Below are 16,612 nucleotides of genomic sequence, written 5' to 3' on the forward strand. Positions count from 1 at the left end.
AATCTACATACTGCACAGCTTGAGAAACCCTGAGCAGCTGCAATTATCTTGGTAGGATCAAGCACCCAAACCCTACAGAGAGTGAAAGGGATGTGTTCAGGCTACCTTCGAATTCATAGCCAATAAAAACCAGTAAGGAAATGGCATATGTTGGTATGGTGGATGTGCTGAACAAGGTATATACCACACCGGGCAAGGGCAAGAAACATGCATGGATGGACACACACATTCAGAAAGATTCTTGCCCCTCACACACACCCTTCATAACAATTTGGTGCACCACAGGGAATATACACTAAGGATTTCTCTCACAAAGCGTGGATCCACACCTAAAGATCTCTCAACTGGTCTTCAGACAGCTCCAAGTGGTGGGAAGAGCCCACTCCTACTCAGTGTGGGACATGAGGTCTGGCAAGTTAAAGACATACATTTCCATCTTTCAGTTCTCAAAGGCCAAGGGTTGCAGGGACACCCCTCAACTGAAAAAACAATCGTTAGAGCCTTCAGCACCAAACGGCCTTTCTACTATCAGCACACAGAAAACAATCCTTCCCCCAAGCCTTCACTTCCAAAAGCCTAAACGAAAATCATAAATCTCTGGCAGTTCAGTCCTCATGAAAAGACTAAATATCCCCTTACCTCACCCCTGCACCCTAACCTTCCCAGCACTACCACCAAATAACATCTTCTGCTTCTGACTAAGTTGCTCAACAGCCATCTGTTAACAATCACTCATTAACAGTGCAGTCTTGTCTAGTATCAACAGAGCAAAGGTTACAGGAGCATTCACTGTATTTTTCCTCCCCGCTCCCAGCACCCACCTTCCCCCCTCTCCTCACACCCTTTCCCTCTCCTCCCCCTGAAAAAAAAAAGTCTTCTGATGGGAAAGTTAAAAAAAAATTAAACAGGCCTTTTTTCTGCACGCTGGTATTTTGCTAGGGACTCTGAGCTCCCCCTTTTCCTGTTTCCTTTGGAAGAGAGATCCCAGGGTTCGGAAGGTAATGTGTTTATTCATCTGTAGGGCGCACTCAGTTCAAAACCTTTTCGAGACCAGCTTCTAGTTTATACTGCTACTTCTGATCACGAGAAAGGAGAGGAGGAGAACCAGGGAAGGAAAAAACAAATATGCTAAAAAAAATGACATTTGCTGGGATGGATATTTACCTGTGAAATTCATGATATGAAAGCCAAAGCTACCAATGACCTTCTGGAGTCTGTTTTTTAAGCGTTTTTTAATTTTTCTTTATGGAATAAATACTTTTACAAAGCGTTCATTTTCAGATACATGAGTGCATAAATGTCTGTATTTTTATAAATCTCAAATGAAGGTATTGTCCAACGATAGTGGGTGGATAATACTGCAATGAATGAGAAGACAGCTGGCAAGAGAATTCCCTCTTCCAAATAAGTCATAAAAAAATAAGACATAAAAATCTCAACTTATTGTAATAAGACCATTAGAGCTGGTCAGACATTTTGTAAGAGAGTTTTTGCCTGCCAAGAAATGCCAACATGGTGAGAGCAGAAATAGTGATGCGGAAACGGGCTGGTCCCAACAAATCTCTCTGAGAAGGTGTGGGTCTTCACCATGGCCAGAAGAGAACCCCAGGGACTCCCTCAGCTGTTTTGACCGCAAGTATGAAAGGTCAACCCATCCCAGCCACGCTCCCTACCATCTCCTGCCACCGTTGCCCCTTGGTGACTGTATCCTCCAGGACCCCAGTACAGCTGCACACCCAATAGCTGCTCCACCTGTTTCTTACGGCATCCAAGACCCCTGCTGTTGGACGGATGGCAGGAAGTCCTGGAACAGGCTTCTGGGGTCTCCAGCTCTGGGGAAGTCCACCATACAGTCTTTAAGGGTCAAGTTTTTTGGCTTTTTGTCCTGACCGGGGCTGGAGATACTCCCCCAAAGAACTAATAAATTATTGTGGAATGGAAATTCAGCTTCCTAGCCAGCATTAAAGAACATCTTCCTCTCTCTCTGAAGTGATGCATGATGCTAGTGATTGACCTCAGCTGAACAGATGGAGCTGCTGGAGGAATACTACAGAATAGTAGCAATCCTCCCTTGCCTTTGAGCGTTTAAACCCTGATGTGATGCAACGTGTCTTGAGTTTGGCTCAAACAGCTGCCATCAATTCAAGATTTACAGGGAGCCAAAGGAGGGCAGAAAAAGAAAAAAAACAGTGACAATAGGGACACCACTGAACACGCCAGTATGAAAGCTGCTGAACTAAAGCAGTCTACTATTCCAGTTCCTTACATTTTCTAGTTTAGGGCAAAGGTCACTACTGAATCCATGTGCCACGTACAGTATTCTTTTCTCAAACTTTTACTATTACAGACATCCAACTCTTGATGAAAAGATGGATTGAACACAATCCCTTCAGCAGCAAGACTTGTTTTATTCTTAAGAGAAAGGAAAAAGAGTAAGAAAAGGGATAAGAAGCCCACACTCCCTATAACTTGCAAAGTCGTACCAGTTCTTTATGACCTCCTTTTGCTTGTACGCTGTACCTACTTTCCCAATCCTTCACTTACTTTTGGCTTTAGACTAGGAATCCTCCGGCTAAGGGAGTGTCACTTTTCCGTTTTGTCCCCAGCACAATGAAACTAATTTCAGCTGGGACTTTGGATGTCATAATAAAAGAATTTATTACTTCTTCTATGACAGCTAATAAGGGCAAAGCCATTGGAAGAGGGACATGTGAAATAATTGCCAGAACTTCTGAAAACTGAATAATTTGATGTTTTCACAATTTATTTCAATTTAGTAAAAGGTTCCATAGCCATGAGTTATTTCTCAGACATAATTAAGAACATTTTAAACAAGAGGAGGCCTCTTTTACCCTAAACAAGGCTGGTTTTGAGCAAAATCACCCCTCACAATGGTTGACACTCCGAATTTCAAAATTCAGCTGTGACCGCAACCAACATTTACATGTAAAACATACAGAGTTTAGATTCTCATTTACACTGCGAATTCTTTACAATAATGTGGTAAAGGACATTTTTAGCTACTTAATATCCCTTTACAAACCAAGAGTGGTGTAAAGAGGCCTCATGGTAAATGAGGCGCAAGCCAGTGACTGCAAAACCACAATTTGGCGAATATGCCTGAAGTTTCTGAGCCAAGAAATGGTGCGAAATAAAACTGATGTTTGTTTTCCCCACAGCAATTAGATTAAAAAAATATGTACAAGTTTCATACAGCAGCAAACAGTTTTCCTCACTTCTGCTTGCCCTGGGTTGCTAGAAAGGGATGCAGCTACAGCTGAGAAGAATACTGACAGCTCTTCTAACTCCTTAGTCTGAATGATTTTTTCCCCATAAAGCTCCTGTTCCTGAAACCCAAGGGATTAAGATGGACTTTTATCTTTTATTAAAAAAAAAAACAAAGAGGCGCTAGTTCAGCTTTCCAGTAAGAGTCATTGGTAACCTTCCTTCCCCACTGAGGAGTGAGTCACTTTTCAGACAACTCCAGAGAAGCGCAGGAACAGAGGAACATGCCACGTTCCCGTTTGCTTGGCCAAAGACAGACTTCGATGGCCCACGAGGCTCCTTGCAGTCCCATGATGTTTATCCCTTATAGGAAAAGTAAATTCCTAGGCATCAAAAGAGTGGGGGAAAGCTGGAAAATTAAGCTCCAAAGCCCCAATGCCACAAGCCAAACATGGAAAACCAGAAGTACAGTCTCTTGCTTTTCTTTTTACAAGTGAAATCTCAGTTCTCCCGCTACTAACCCACAACTGCTCCAGTATAGGACTGTCCATCCGCCCTCTTCCAGGAGGCCCTAACCAAGGCCAGTGTATGGTTTATAACCCAGTTTGTTCCCAGGACTTCACTGGGGACTTAAATCGAGCCACATCCTCGCATGGGCCCTGTGCACAGGACAGGACTTGGCAGCAGGAGCACAGTGTGTCGCATCAGCTGCTCGACTTCTGGAAGAAAGTCCTGGGTGAGGACACGAGGAATTGCTGTAACCAAGCTTGCGATGCCGAGATTGGAGCAGATGTTTATCAGCAGCAGCCACAGAGAAACGGGAACTCACAGCTAGAGGCTGTAGCTGCTGGAGTCATAAGTAGCTCTCTCTGTGGGCAGAGTCTGAAAGGAGAGAGGCCGAAGTAGGCCATGCAAGCTGCTCTAATCCACTTTAATATTATCAATAACAGACTCCAGGCCTCCCTCCCTCACTTCAGTGCAGTTTCTTGCGTCTTGCTAACAGCAATTTTCCCGTTAATCAGCCCAGCCATAGAATTACCTAAGAATTTAATTCTTTGTGCAGAAAAAGTTTTCTCGCTTTGCTGAGCAACAGGAAGAAAAAAAGAAAAAAGAAAAAGGTCGTGTTATGCTTCCCTTTCCAGGAGCCGCGAGGCGAGGGGAAGGGGAAGAAGGAGGTCAGTTTGACTTTGAACACATCAGGTGTGCTGCAGAGCCCGTCACAGCCGTGCAAGGCAGAACAGAAAATAGTGCCCTGCACCTCTTGAAAGTTGGCTGTGCCTGTTTTGCTGGGAGACTACAACCAGAGGTGACAGGACTCAGTTATGAAAGGGGAATTTAGGTCAACAATCAAAGCTGCAGTCAGGGGGCCCAAGAACAGGGAGCTAAAGGTTGGGTCTGTTTTTTTCTTTAGCATGCTTTAATCGTTTAGTATCAAAGCACAGAGGAACGCTTGAAAGAGCAAATATTCTACAGGAACCTATAGAAAGCTTTTATCTGTCCAGAGGAAAATAATTAAACCCGACAGATTTGGGTTAAGTATCCCCATGTTCCATGCAATTGGATAAGTCAGCGAAGATCCACTGGAGCAGTTCTTGAGTTCTGCACTGGATATTTCATGGTATGACGTTGAACCCAATATACTTTTACAAAGGGGAGAAATAATCTCTCCTTTCCTTTGCCATGCTTACCCCAGCCCCCACTTCCTTCCACAATAGTTAAATAATTCAAAGTCCAGAGTACTTAAGGCAACATCTCTGTCTATACCATTTCCAACACAGCTAAGAGGCCTCCTGAGGTCGCCCCCTGAGACAAGGAGTGGCTCAAGCAAATCACCTGAGACTTGCTCAGGTGGCAACGTACTACTTAAGCGAGCAAAAAGGGGATGGTTGCTGTTGCTATCAATCTAGCTGAATTCACAACAGATATTATCATTTACAAGCTACGCAACAGGATTCAGATCTGAGACAGAAGTATGGAGTTCTTTTTGTTTCAACACGAAAGACAAGATGTTCATCATCTAGAAATACAGTCTAATACAGCTATGCCTATTTAATGTTGAGAATTTGGCCCAAGGCTCTCTGCAATATCAAAACCTTCATGCTATTGACATTCAGCATTAATTTTAGCATGTATTCTTACTGTTTCTCAAATTCCCAGTCACTCATATGCTCAATGAGACACCTTGATGCCTGAAAACAGGAAGGTGAGAATGGCTAAAACAGCAAAACATGAATTTGTAGTGGCTGGTTAGTTATGAACATTACATAAATCCTTCCCTTCTGATAACGAAATCATGTAGGCTGCAACAGAGCAGCCAGTGGCATGGACAATCATATTAGTGACACTTCACCGAGCCTATTGTGAGAATATACCCGCTAACAGTATATAAGAGCTTACTGCAGATAGATCTGGTAGGCTGGGGTTAGTGAGAAATTATTAGATTGTGAGGATTTGGAGGTGGAAGTGAACACACAACACTGCATAACCAGATGGCACAGGGGAGCGAGCTTCTGTCCTCGCAGCGTTCTAACAGGGTCATCCTTGGACTGGGTGTTGCTTTTGCAAGGGCTCCTTTGTATACAGCATCAGCGTAAACAAGTATTGCTGGGAAGGTTCGCTTCTTATCTAGATCTCACTAAGCATTTCACAATAAAAAGCTGCAGAACCAGTGCAAACTGGTACTTGGTTAACAAACTGTGGCTGTTTATGATCTAATAACTAGGTTTAGGTGGGCTTTTAGATGGATAGCAAAAAGCACATCCTTTGTAAGGGTCAAACTTCAGTCCCTGCTATAAAGTCTAGGACCATGGGAACACTCCAAAGAACAAGGGTAAGGACTTTCTAATGTCTTAAAAAAATATATATATATATTTATTTCTCCTGCCTTGTTCTCAGAAACAATTTTTGAGAATATTTTTGGTTGAACCTTGTAAAACGAGTGTATGACCATGTGATTAGGGATGATCATAACACATGCAGACATAGGGACAGTATTAAGAGAGCACAGGCAGGCTTCGTTTGGATACTACTTAACTGAAAGTCATAAACTCTGCAGCCATCAGCGCGTTCCTTCAGAGACTCACTGGTGTATGTCATAAATACGGGAGGCTTTGCATCAGGCTTGATTCAGACAAGAATTCAGGTTGGTGGCTGCCAGTTTTAGACACTCTAGTGTGGCCCGCTGATAATAAAGCAGAGTTTAGTGTTTATGAAAACCCGGATATCCTTCAAACAAAGGGAATGGAAAGCTCTGAATAAGTTTGTTGGTTTGGCTCAAAGGGACCTTAACACACCTCTCAACTTCCAAGCTTATCTATGCTCACTGATCAGCAGGACCAGGTTACGAATTAACCATCCTATCGCAGCTGAGGCAGTGTATTCACCTTTAGAGAAATCCAGCATTAACATCATTCTCGCTTTAAAAGCAGATGTTGCAAAACACACGGAGAGATGAAAATCATCCCTCTTTCACAGACGCGTGCACAACACACACAAATCTCGAAGCACACACAAACCTGCAAAGAAGGACATGAATATGACAGCACACCAGCAGAAGGGTCGCTCTAGACACTCAGATGAATGTACCCGGCAACACGCTTGGTGGAACAGACGTTACCTCTGCTTCCACGTCTCCTCCTCCTCCCTGCGCTACTAGCCAAATTCTGATTAGCTATCAAAGCTTTACAGAGAAACTTACTCTTGTGCATCCTAACGTGGAGTGGCTTTCATCCCTTTTGTAAGTGTTAATGCTTGAGAGCAAACACAGAGAGTATCTTCTACAAAAGGAGCAGACATGTAAGTACCATAACTTCCAGGCAATCTAAATGATAAAGTGGTATTTCTGGGCTCCTTTTAGAAACCAGCACAGAGAATTGATCATAAACTGGGTCAAGACAGGTCAGCATACCTCAGAGCAGATCAGATGGCCAGAGCATCCCAGGAGGAAACGTTCTCCTGGAAGGATTATTAGGGGCACATCTGTGCCATCAGATGACCGTGCACAATACCCATCAGCTCACTGGGAGTTCAATATGGCATTTCCTTTCGAAATGTGCTTTGTGCCTGACAAGCACTGCAAGTTAATCAGCTGCAGCAGCGGCCAAGCCCTGAGTCGTGCTGGAAAAACGCCCAACACGCTGCCCTGCGGAACCCCCTCGATGGCCAGAAACACGAAGCAGCGAGAAGCGGAGGTCTATGCACAAGATCGCTTGTGGTGCTGATCAAAACACCCAGCCAGCACTGAAGGGGGGACAACAACACAGCTTGTTCTGTTTTTTAGAATTCCCTTGTCTCTGACCTTTACAGCAGCTTTAGGGCAGCGCTGGAACCAGCTGAGCAGTTACTGCTCCCAGCTGCAGAGAGAAGAGCTTTTACACCATTGCACAATGCATGTGTGGTTGGGGGGGGGGGGAGGTTGGGGCCAGAGAACAAAGAAGGAAATCTAGTGGCACCTAAATCAAACATTATGATCAATGAGGGAGTGGGAAGAGGACCTGGGGAGTGGGGACAACCTTACAACCTTTCCAGGATCAGACAGATGGCCAACATCCACATTATTACAAAAACAAAACAAAAACAAAAAATTCCATGAATGCAAACTAGGGCACCCTGCAAGGAGACTGTAAAAATCACATCGTGATAGCTTAGACTTGTCTTTGTAATTGAGGGGCATTTCCACATGAAACAGTTCTAGTTATTTAATTGGATTTTGAGAACATTCTTGGGCAGATACTTTTGAGTGCAAAACTGAGTAGTTCCAGTGCATTTACACTGATTTATACCATGCAAGGTCTTTGCCTCTATGAGAATTAAATATCTTATTGTAAAAATATCTTAGATCTTATCCAGACTCAAATATCTTATTGCATCTGGCTTTCCCATATGACTGCATCTTTCCTGTACTAATAGAAACAACTGAGGAATTTACCAAGCTTAAAAGAACCGTCTCCGACGCAATACACAGAACAGCATGCAATAACAGCAGGCAGAGCAGAGCTCATTGTGCCTGTTTTCTGCTGTCGCGTTTGAAAGGGAGCCGGGCCTTCTCTAATCATGACTATTTCATGCCTCAAATTCCCCGCTCCATACTTGCATACAAGTTCCAAACCCATACACAAACCACAGAGATATTTCTGCTTTCTAGGAAACATCCTGCTGAAAAAAACCCTGCCTCTCTAACATGATATAACTATTATAGTATGCATTCCAGATAGGCTGTAGTCACCACATACTAACCTAAGTATATAATTTTAGAGCTCTATTCTTCTGCTCAGTTTGAATCCAATTTCATTTGTTTTGGTATGATTTTCCTCCTGAAAATACCTGAGCCTGTATCTCTGCTCTACAAATATCAGCCATCACTTGATCTGTGAGCACAAATAAATAGACATCTGAAAGCAAATTCTCACACAGATACTCACAATGTCTTAGAAGTGCACAGAAACAAATTCACACCTATTAAACCGAAGGCTGTAGCTGAAAATTCAGCCTTCAGTTCTTAAAGGACAAGACGGGACAGCGATGGGCAGCCCTCCAAAAGGTCATAATTCTACTTCGCTTTCCATAAGCGTTGCCAAAGTCAAATGCTTCTCAAAAGTAATTGACCTTCTCAAGTCTGCAGAACTGGGAGAAAAATGTAAAAGAAACAAGCTACCTTGGAAGATTTCTGGCAATTCTTGTGTTTAGCTGAGCAGCAGGAAATATCGTATGTCCAACCTTTCTTATGTTATTTCAGCCCTTCCACTTCTGGTTAAATTTGGAACCAGAGACCTGAAGACTAACAAAATAGCATGTACATGTACTACTTGCTCTGCGCATAGGCCTATATATACATGTGCACATGGCTTTGAGGGAGCAGACCAGGGCATTTTGAGCACTTGGCTTAAATTTGAATTTTGAGGAACGGCCTCCAGCTGGGGATGGCTCAAATGAAACGAAATCTTGTCTCAGAACACTAATTACCTTCAATAGGTCTTTGGTCTGTATTTTTTCCTTGCAACTCGGCCAGAATCGGAGGAATAGTTCATTTCAGCATACAGCCTACATACCCTTCTGGACTGCTGTTCTGCCCCGAGACTGACAGACAGACCACCCAGCGAGGAGATGACAAGCAAAAGTCACCCCAAGTTAATTCTCTGCCGTCTCGTTCACTTCTTTGTTGTTAACGCACGTCTGCTCTGTGGGCTGCACAGTCCTGACACAGTCAACGCTGTGGTTTCCAGAGGGAAACCTTGACTTTGCTCCCCAAAGCTTGTATTCTGGAGGTAAACTCTTGGCTTCATTGAAGTCAACAGTAAAATTCTTACTACTTTCAATGAGGAAAGATTTCAGTCTTGTTTTTCAGCTTGTCTTCAGACTAGCACACTGGACTGTTTTGAAGGGGGAAAGTCAAGTCATTGCTAAGCACAGCATCCCAGTCAAAAGTCACAAAATCTAAATGAGATTAACAACATCGTATGAAACTGAGCCTGACAATTCAGCTATAGTGATGCCCAGAAGACCCTACAAAGAGCTGGGAATATTATGGTGATTAGAAATATCCTACCAGTGTCAAGGATAATCCATAGAAATACTGAAAAATTAAACTATTTGAAATTAGCATCCTAGTGCTACCTGTGCTTTACTATGGGCTTCAATTATCTTTGCAGTAATAGCTGAAAACCCCAGAATAATCTGACATTAGAAGCAGACACAATATGGGTGAGGGCTGAATTAACTCCTCTTTAAAGAACTTGTAATCTGGAAAACCACTGAATTTTAATTCGAAAGTTATGGTGACAGATATTCCACCATTCTGCTCAGAAAGGTTTTTCAATGATTGACTACTCTTAAGGCTAAAATACTGCATTTTGTCTCCGTTCTGAAGTTGTTTAGTCTCCACGTGAAGCCATTGGATTTATTCATATCCTCTATTATTAGATTTCCAACCTCCAATTATCAGATTAATATTCCCCAAGCATATACTTAAAGATCATGATGATCAAGTCACCTCTTAATCTCCTCGAGTCAAATACTTTAAGACTTGTTACAAATCCTATAATTATTGTCATGGTTAATTTTTGTTTTTCTCTCTAAATCTGCTTTCATACAACATCCTTCTTAAACTGTGGACACCAGAACTAGACAAAGTACTTCAGCAGCAGCTACTCCAGTGTCAATACAAGGATAACACAACCTCCCCAGTCCTCTTCAATGCTTCCTTGTTTACATAGCCAACGATGACTCTAAACCTTTGGCCACAGCATCACATTGGCAGCTCCCATTTACACGCTTTATCTATTCCAACACGCAGTCACTCCTACACATTCAGCTTCCAGGTGAACGACCCTTCCCCCACTATCCATCCTTTATGTATGATCTGCCGTCCGTCTTTCTATATGTATGACTTCACATTTGGCTTTATTCTAAATGCGTACTGTTTGCATGTTCTCAATTTTTGAAAACACCCAAATGAGAGTCCTGTTTTGGTCATTGTTTACCACTCCCTGAACTCTGCAACATCTGCAAATTTTATCAGCACTGATTTTATGTTTTCTTGCAGGTTGTTGACAGAAAATATTAACTACTAAAGAGCCAAGATTGCATTGTGCTGAATAGGAGGGAATGTGGCCAGAGTCACACTGTTCAGGCAACAGCTCTGTTTTTCAGTAGGGGAAAATAAATACCTGTGATACTCATGAATACGAGCTTACACAAGTCAAGAAAAAAAAGATGGGACAGATAAATAAGTATGAGATTGGCAAGATATAGCTCTGTCTTTTTGTCTCTGGCATTCCACAACCTCAGTCTTCTCTTTATGGCAGCACAGCGCTGCAGGGACCTAGCGCGACCCTGGCCAACGGGACTTCTCGGATGAGCATTTTGGTACCATGGAGTGGCATTTGCCATTTACAGCATTGTACACGATCAAAGCGCTGCACTGATGTTATTAACTCATCCTCACAAACAGCTTCTCTCTAAGGGCTGCCGAGAACCATTATCCCACCTTCAGAGATGGAAAGGACAGAGCTGAAGGCACCTCAGAGCAATTGCAAAGTAGGAACTAAAATCCCAGAGCAACCTGTGCACCTCCAACCATTCTGACACAAAACAAGCAGCTTGAATTAGCAGAAGAGGGAGCCTGCGTCTCTCTCACACAGCAGTTTCATCGCTGCTGAAACAAACACACTTTCTTTCTCCCAAAGCATCTAATTTATCACTGGAGGAAATCTCAGTTCTCTTCCCGAAACCACCAGCCAAAAAGAAACCTCTACCCTTTGCAACTGCCTCTGTTTTCTTCGCTGACAACTGGTCTCTGTCCCTCCTTTTCTTACAGAACATCATGTTGCAATGCCCTTCTATAATAATTTTCACATAAAAACGTGTGCCTCGTCAAGCTTGCCCTGTCACCAGTGTTTGACAAGTGTCAGAGAAACCCCATAAAAGCCAGGCTGCAAGCTCGTCAGTGCAAAGGAGACCATGTGTTGAACACATTGACAATTCTCAATAAATAACATCCCTGCTGAACAGCTGGTTGGATTGCTTGGGTTTGGAAGAATGTTGGCCGCACTGTCTACTTACGTGCATCCTCCTCAATGATGCGCAGAAGATCCTCTGCATGGGGAGCGGAAATACATCACTTCCAGAAGATACCAAAATACTTTTTAAAAAAATGTATCTGAACACAAGTTTAGATCCTGACTCAAGATTTATGGCCCATTTCAGACATACAGATGTGCAATAAAGCATTGGTTTCTTGATATAGGTGCAAGGGACACTCACCCTGAGGGAGAGGAGGTGAGAGATGGGTGATGGTAGCTATTCTAATCTCATTTCCTTCTTCCGTCTCTCTCATGAAATACAAAGCTCTCATTTCATTTAGTGCCTTCTCAAGTATTAGAGCACAGAAACTGTTAGAGGGGACATTCACCAAAACAGTTTGGCCATCACAGTGTGACACAAAACACATGGTTGGTGCAGAAAGGCCCTTTGCCTCTCTGCCTCTGCCATCAGCACCCGAGGCAGAAGGAAGAGTTTGGTGCGGTGCTCAGCCTCCTACTGCTGCAAGGTGCCTCCGCGAGTGCACGTGCTCCTGGCCCACCTTTGCTGCCAAATCCCAACCCTGCAGAAACCTTGGGAGAAGAAACCCGGGCTCCTCGCAGTATCATTTTGCCTCCGTGAGATGCAGTTGCTGTTGCTTCCCTCTCTGGCCTGTTCCACAGAGCCTGCAGGTGTTTGGATACGGCCATTTCCCAGTAAAACTGGTGGTATGCTGATGTTTAAAATACAATAAAATAAACCCCTAGTATGACAGCATATAGCTGAAGACCACCCCTGTTTGAGCATTGCCTCTGGTGAGACACACAGTGTAAACAGTCTGTTTGATTAAACCATCTCTAGCAAGAGGACTTTGGGGAATTCCAGTCTTTCCCGGTGCAAAGACGAGCAGAAGATACTCTGCTCTTCATTAATTCTGAGCTCTTCAAAGGGCAAGAATGAATCGCTCAACTTTCCTCCTAGGAGAAACTGTTGACAGTTACACCCTGAAATTCTTGGAGGAAGCTCACACCAGTATAAATCAGGTCCACTTCTGCCCCTTTATTTAATCTGTTCACAAGCAAAGGGATTGTGCAACAACTGATAAACGTTGTCCATGCTGCAATATAAAATGCTCATTTCTGATTGTCTTTCTCCCTCGTTGGGGTGGGAGGTGGAGAGACCACACCGGAATAGTCTTACAGATAAGGCAATTAATTACATGCCAGAAAATATTTGTACAATAAGAGAAACTGCTCTTTCAACAAAAAGCAACAGATAAGACTATTTTAAACCATCCCATTTTAAGGTACGGAGATTCTGCCAGCACTGGAAACCTTTTGTAATACATCTAAACCTTCAAGGCTCTTAGAACTGGAAGCGTGGCCACAACTTTCACATCTATCATATCTGTAAAAACTCCCTTATTCCCAATTTCCAAAGACACTCCTTATGGAAGAGGGGGAGAACCTGGGAGGGTGACACCAGCACTGCATTCATACCACAACTCCGCGCAAGTGGGAAACCACAGCCCTGACCCTCGCTCCCAGAGCTTTTCTTTATTTGATGATCTTACCCATGCATTTCGAATAGCCAGAAAGGCTTTAAGACAATCCCAGTGTCTCCCGTAAGGGAACAAACACATAATTCCCTCACCTCCCATCTGAGACCACCAAGGTGCAGTACTAAAGGTACAACCTCGGAGCAGCCACAAGAAAATGGGCCATTTCCTGGGTTCCCCCATGCTGTAAGGGGTTTGGGGGACCTCTGGAGCAAGTTAAAGCATTTTGTGCTTTTCAGGTGACAGCACCATTACCATGCCAATCTGTCCCTTGCTTCAGAGCTCATGGTGACCACAAAGCCCTGTGTTATCTGCTTCCTTGGGTCCTGTTCACTCCTATCTCCTTAAGGTGGTGGTTCTGTGAGGGTGATGTGCAACACCAGTTGTATCAGCCTCGTGCTCAGACTACAGTAGGACAATTATCCTTTGGGCTATTTTAGTCCTCTTACAGCTTTTGCGCAACTCGAGAGCAACAGTTTTGCCAGGAGCCAGAATCTAGATTTCAGTGTTTTTAAAAAAAAAAAAAAAAAAAAGAAAAAAAAAGACAAAAATCAGTGGATTAATCAAGAAGAAATTCTACAAGTTCACTGCAGCTAGCCTCCCCGCTCAGGGTTCCCGAATACTGTCCATACCGATTTTAAAGCAAATTGAGGCTATACTTTTACTCCCTCTTTTTTCATATTTTCCGTGACGAAGGGAAAAGAAGAGAAAGACGCGCAGTTAGACAGACAGGCAGACATCTCATCAAAGAAAACTCCTACAAGCAGATGCAGAGTAGGAAACATCCAGCAACCCTGCTGGCTCCAACCCACCGCCTGGACCTGAGCGCATGGTTGATTTTCATTAACTAACTTTTCTTCCTCTGAACTTCCTCTGAGGGTGTTTGTTTACAAACAGAGGAGGGGATATTATTGCTGGAGATGGGACGGTACACGAGGGGGTGAAGGAGTTTGGGGCCACAAGGCTGGAGAGCAGAGTTCAGAAGTGTTTGTTGCAGAAACACAAAGGGCTCACTGTAAAAACGGTATATGGCCTAATTTCACAGTCTAGAGGGATTACGATAGGTATACGCAGAAAATGCTCCAAAAAGTAAAAACAACCCCACATTGTACAAATGTTTCCCACTGCATCACCATAACCATTCCACACCCAAATTAAACCATCGACAGCAGTGACGGTGGTTGGAGGTTGTTCTCCATGACATCCACTTCTCAGCTGGTTCATTTTCCCCATTCCACACTCTGTCCCTGCCTCAGATTCGACATGTTCATCGGTCTGGAGCAGCCCCCCTGATTTCCTCTCCAAAGGAGTTACTCTAGGTTTACATTGATGTGTTCAACAGCAGAATCTGGCTTGTACTGCTCGCCCTTCCCCCTGCCAAGTACATGTTTCAAAATCGCGTGCGTAATGCATTTAGTTAACATTTGCTTTTTCTCCCAGTACTCCTTTTCTCCCTGAACATCTCCATTCATGAGCTACAGCACAGGAGGCTTCCAATTCTTGCCTAGTTTACGCTGAAAATAATTCCCATTAAATTATCACTGGTGAAAGGTGCTGTTCTGACCTCAGAGAGGCTGCTCTGTTTATCCGCAGGACAGATGCGATGTAAGACAGTAGTAATGCGAGCTCCAGATTTCAGCCTTAGCACCTCAGTCTGTACAAGCACAGATGCTGCTGAATTGAGAACAAAATTGCGTGGATTGTACGATGTACAGCCTCCCTGGTGATGCTCCCGACAGAAACACGGGTTGTTTAGCCATGGAGCGTGCACTAGATGATGATCCCTCCCCACAACAGCCTGGGGCACCAACATGCTGTGCGCAGAGCCCCTTCTGCAACCACTCACCTGCTCCGTATTTAACTATAGGGGAAATGAGTTCTTTTTGCCCTTAATTAATAACCTGAGATATCCAGAGACAGATTTTCAGCATTTCCTAGGAACACGCTTAGCAGTTACAACTTACATATTTTACAAGCTGTTTCAGCAAGTCAATATATTAATCAATGTGCAGACGTATCAAAAATATCAAAGTATTTGAATTTAAATAAGAGCACTCTGAACTAAGGGGCTTCAGTGATATTTGCTTTTCTCTCCCATTATGGGCTGCATACGCTGTTCCAATTGAGAAATACAATAATTCATGCTGATTCAAACCTCAGCAGCATCTCTAGGTCAGAGATATTAATTCCAGACCATCTGACTTTCTGCCATCTCCAAAGAGCTCATGTCACAAGTGCCAGCTGCCTTCTTCACCCATCCCCCGTATTGCCAGTGCTTTCGAGAGTGTGACACCAGGTGAAAGGCTTCATAACCACCATCAGCTCAGTACAACAATTAGCCAGCGAAGAACCGTCAGCAGCTCCAAGGAAACATCCTAGAGGAATTAGGGTGTGCTGACTTCACATGGAAAACAACCCCGGCTGAGGAATAACTATCATCGCCCCTAAAAAAACCCAAGAGTTTAACAAAAGGCCAAGCCTGCTGGGATTTGTTTCTAGCTCTGTCACCAACACACTGCCAAATTTTGAGCATCCCTCCATTCCTCAGTTTCCCCGATTTTAAGGGCAATGTTCTCTCACGCCTGAGAAACTTATCACCACCATCAGCAGGATGTTTTGAGGCAGTTATCAGGACTAGAAAAACCGCAATCTTACTGCAATGATAAACAAAAATAACCGTACTAGGATATATTAGAACAGGAGAAAAAAAAACCCCTACATTCAAAACTCAGTAACACTGGTAACAGTGAAGGCCTTTCCTTTCCATTTCTTTCCCCGTCTTAAATAAAACAAACAAAATAATGGCGATAAGATCTCTTTCCCCAATCCAATGGATGATCTTTGTGAATATGCTTCCAACACTAACAGCAGAGAATAGGCAAGGAGGAAAGCGAAGGAGGAAAGGAGCCTGCAGCTGATGCTCGGTGTCGGGAACAGGGCTGCTCTTCTCCCAGTTCCATGACGACAGAAGACTCCTGGGAATCAGACGAGGGAGGGGAAGATGGGTCAGAGGAGAGAAATCCATATGGGAAAGTGATTTAAAGCAAATAAAGAGACAATAAATTAGATAAGGAAAAGGAGGAAAAACACAGCAGAGGGGAGGAAGGAGAAGAGATAAAAGAGCCCTAAGTATCACTCAAAAGGAAGACTCAAGGAAAGCCTACCAGACCCCAGGAGTTAATCAGCAAAGAACAGAGTGGTTTTCTTCTCTAACACTGCAATTCTTTTGCTTTCATGAGCTGGTATCATATCTCTCAGATGCTGCTTCACCAGGCCAATTCCAGATGCTTCTCAGTTTCACTTCACCCTCTC

At 43.6% G+C, this 16,612-nt stretch overlaps 1 protein-coding gene across 3 annotated transcripts in view; it reads right to left on the reverse strand.

Annotated features, from left to right (window-relative positions):
• The window catches only part of PAPPA (pappalysin 1), a 234,598-nt gene that overhangs the window by 158,072 nt on the left and 59,914 nt on the right, over window positions 1-16,612 (reverse strand). The gene's annotated exons all lie outside the window — the stretch shown is intronic.

Source organism: Rissa tridactyla, chromosome 14 (assembly GCF_028500815.1).
Source record: "Rissa tridactyla isolate bRisTri1 chromosome 14, bRisTri1.patW.cur.20221130, whole genome shotgun sequence".
Classification (NCBI taxonomy): Eukaryota; Metazoa; Chordata; class Aves; order Charadriiformes; family Laridae; genus Rissa; species Rissa tridactyla.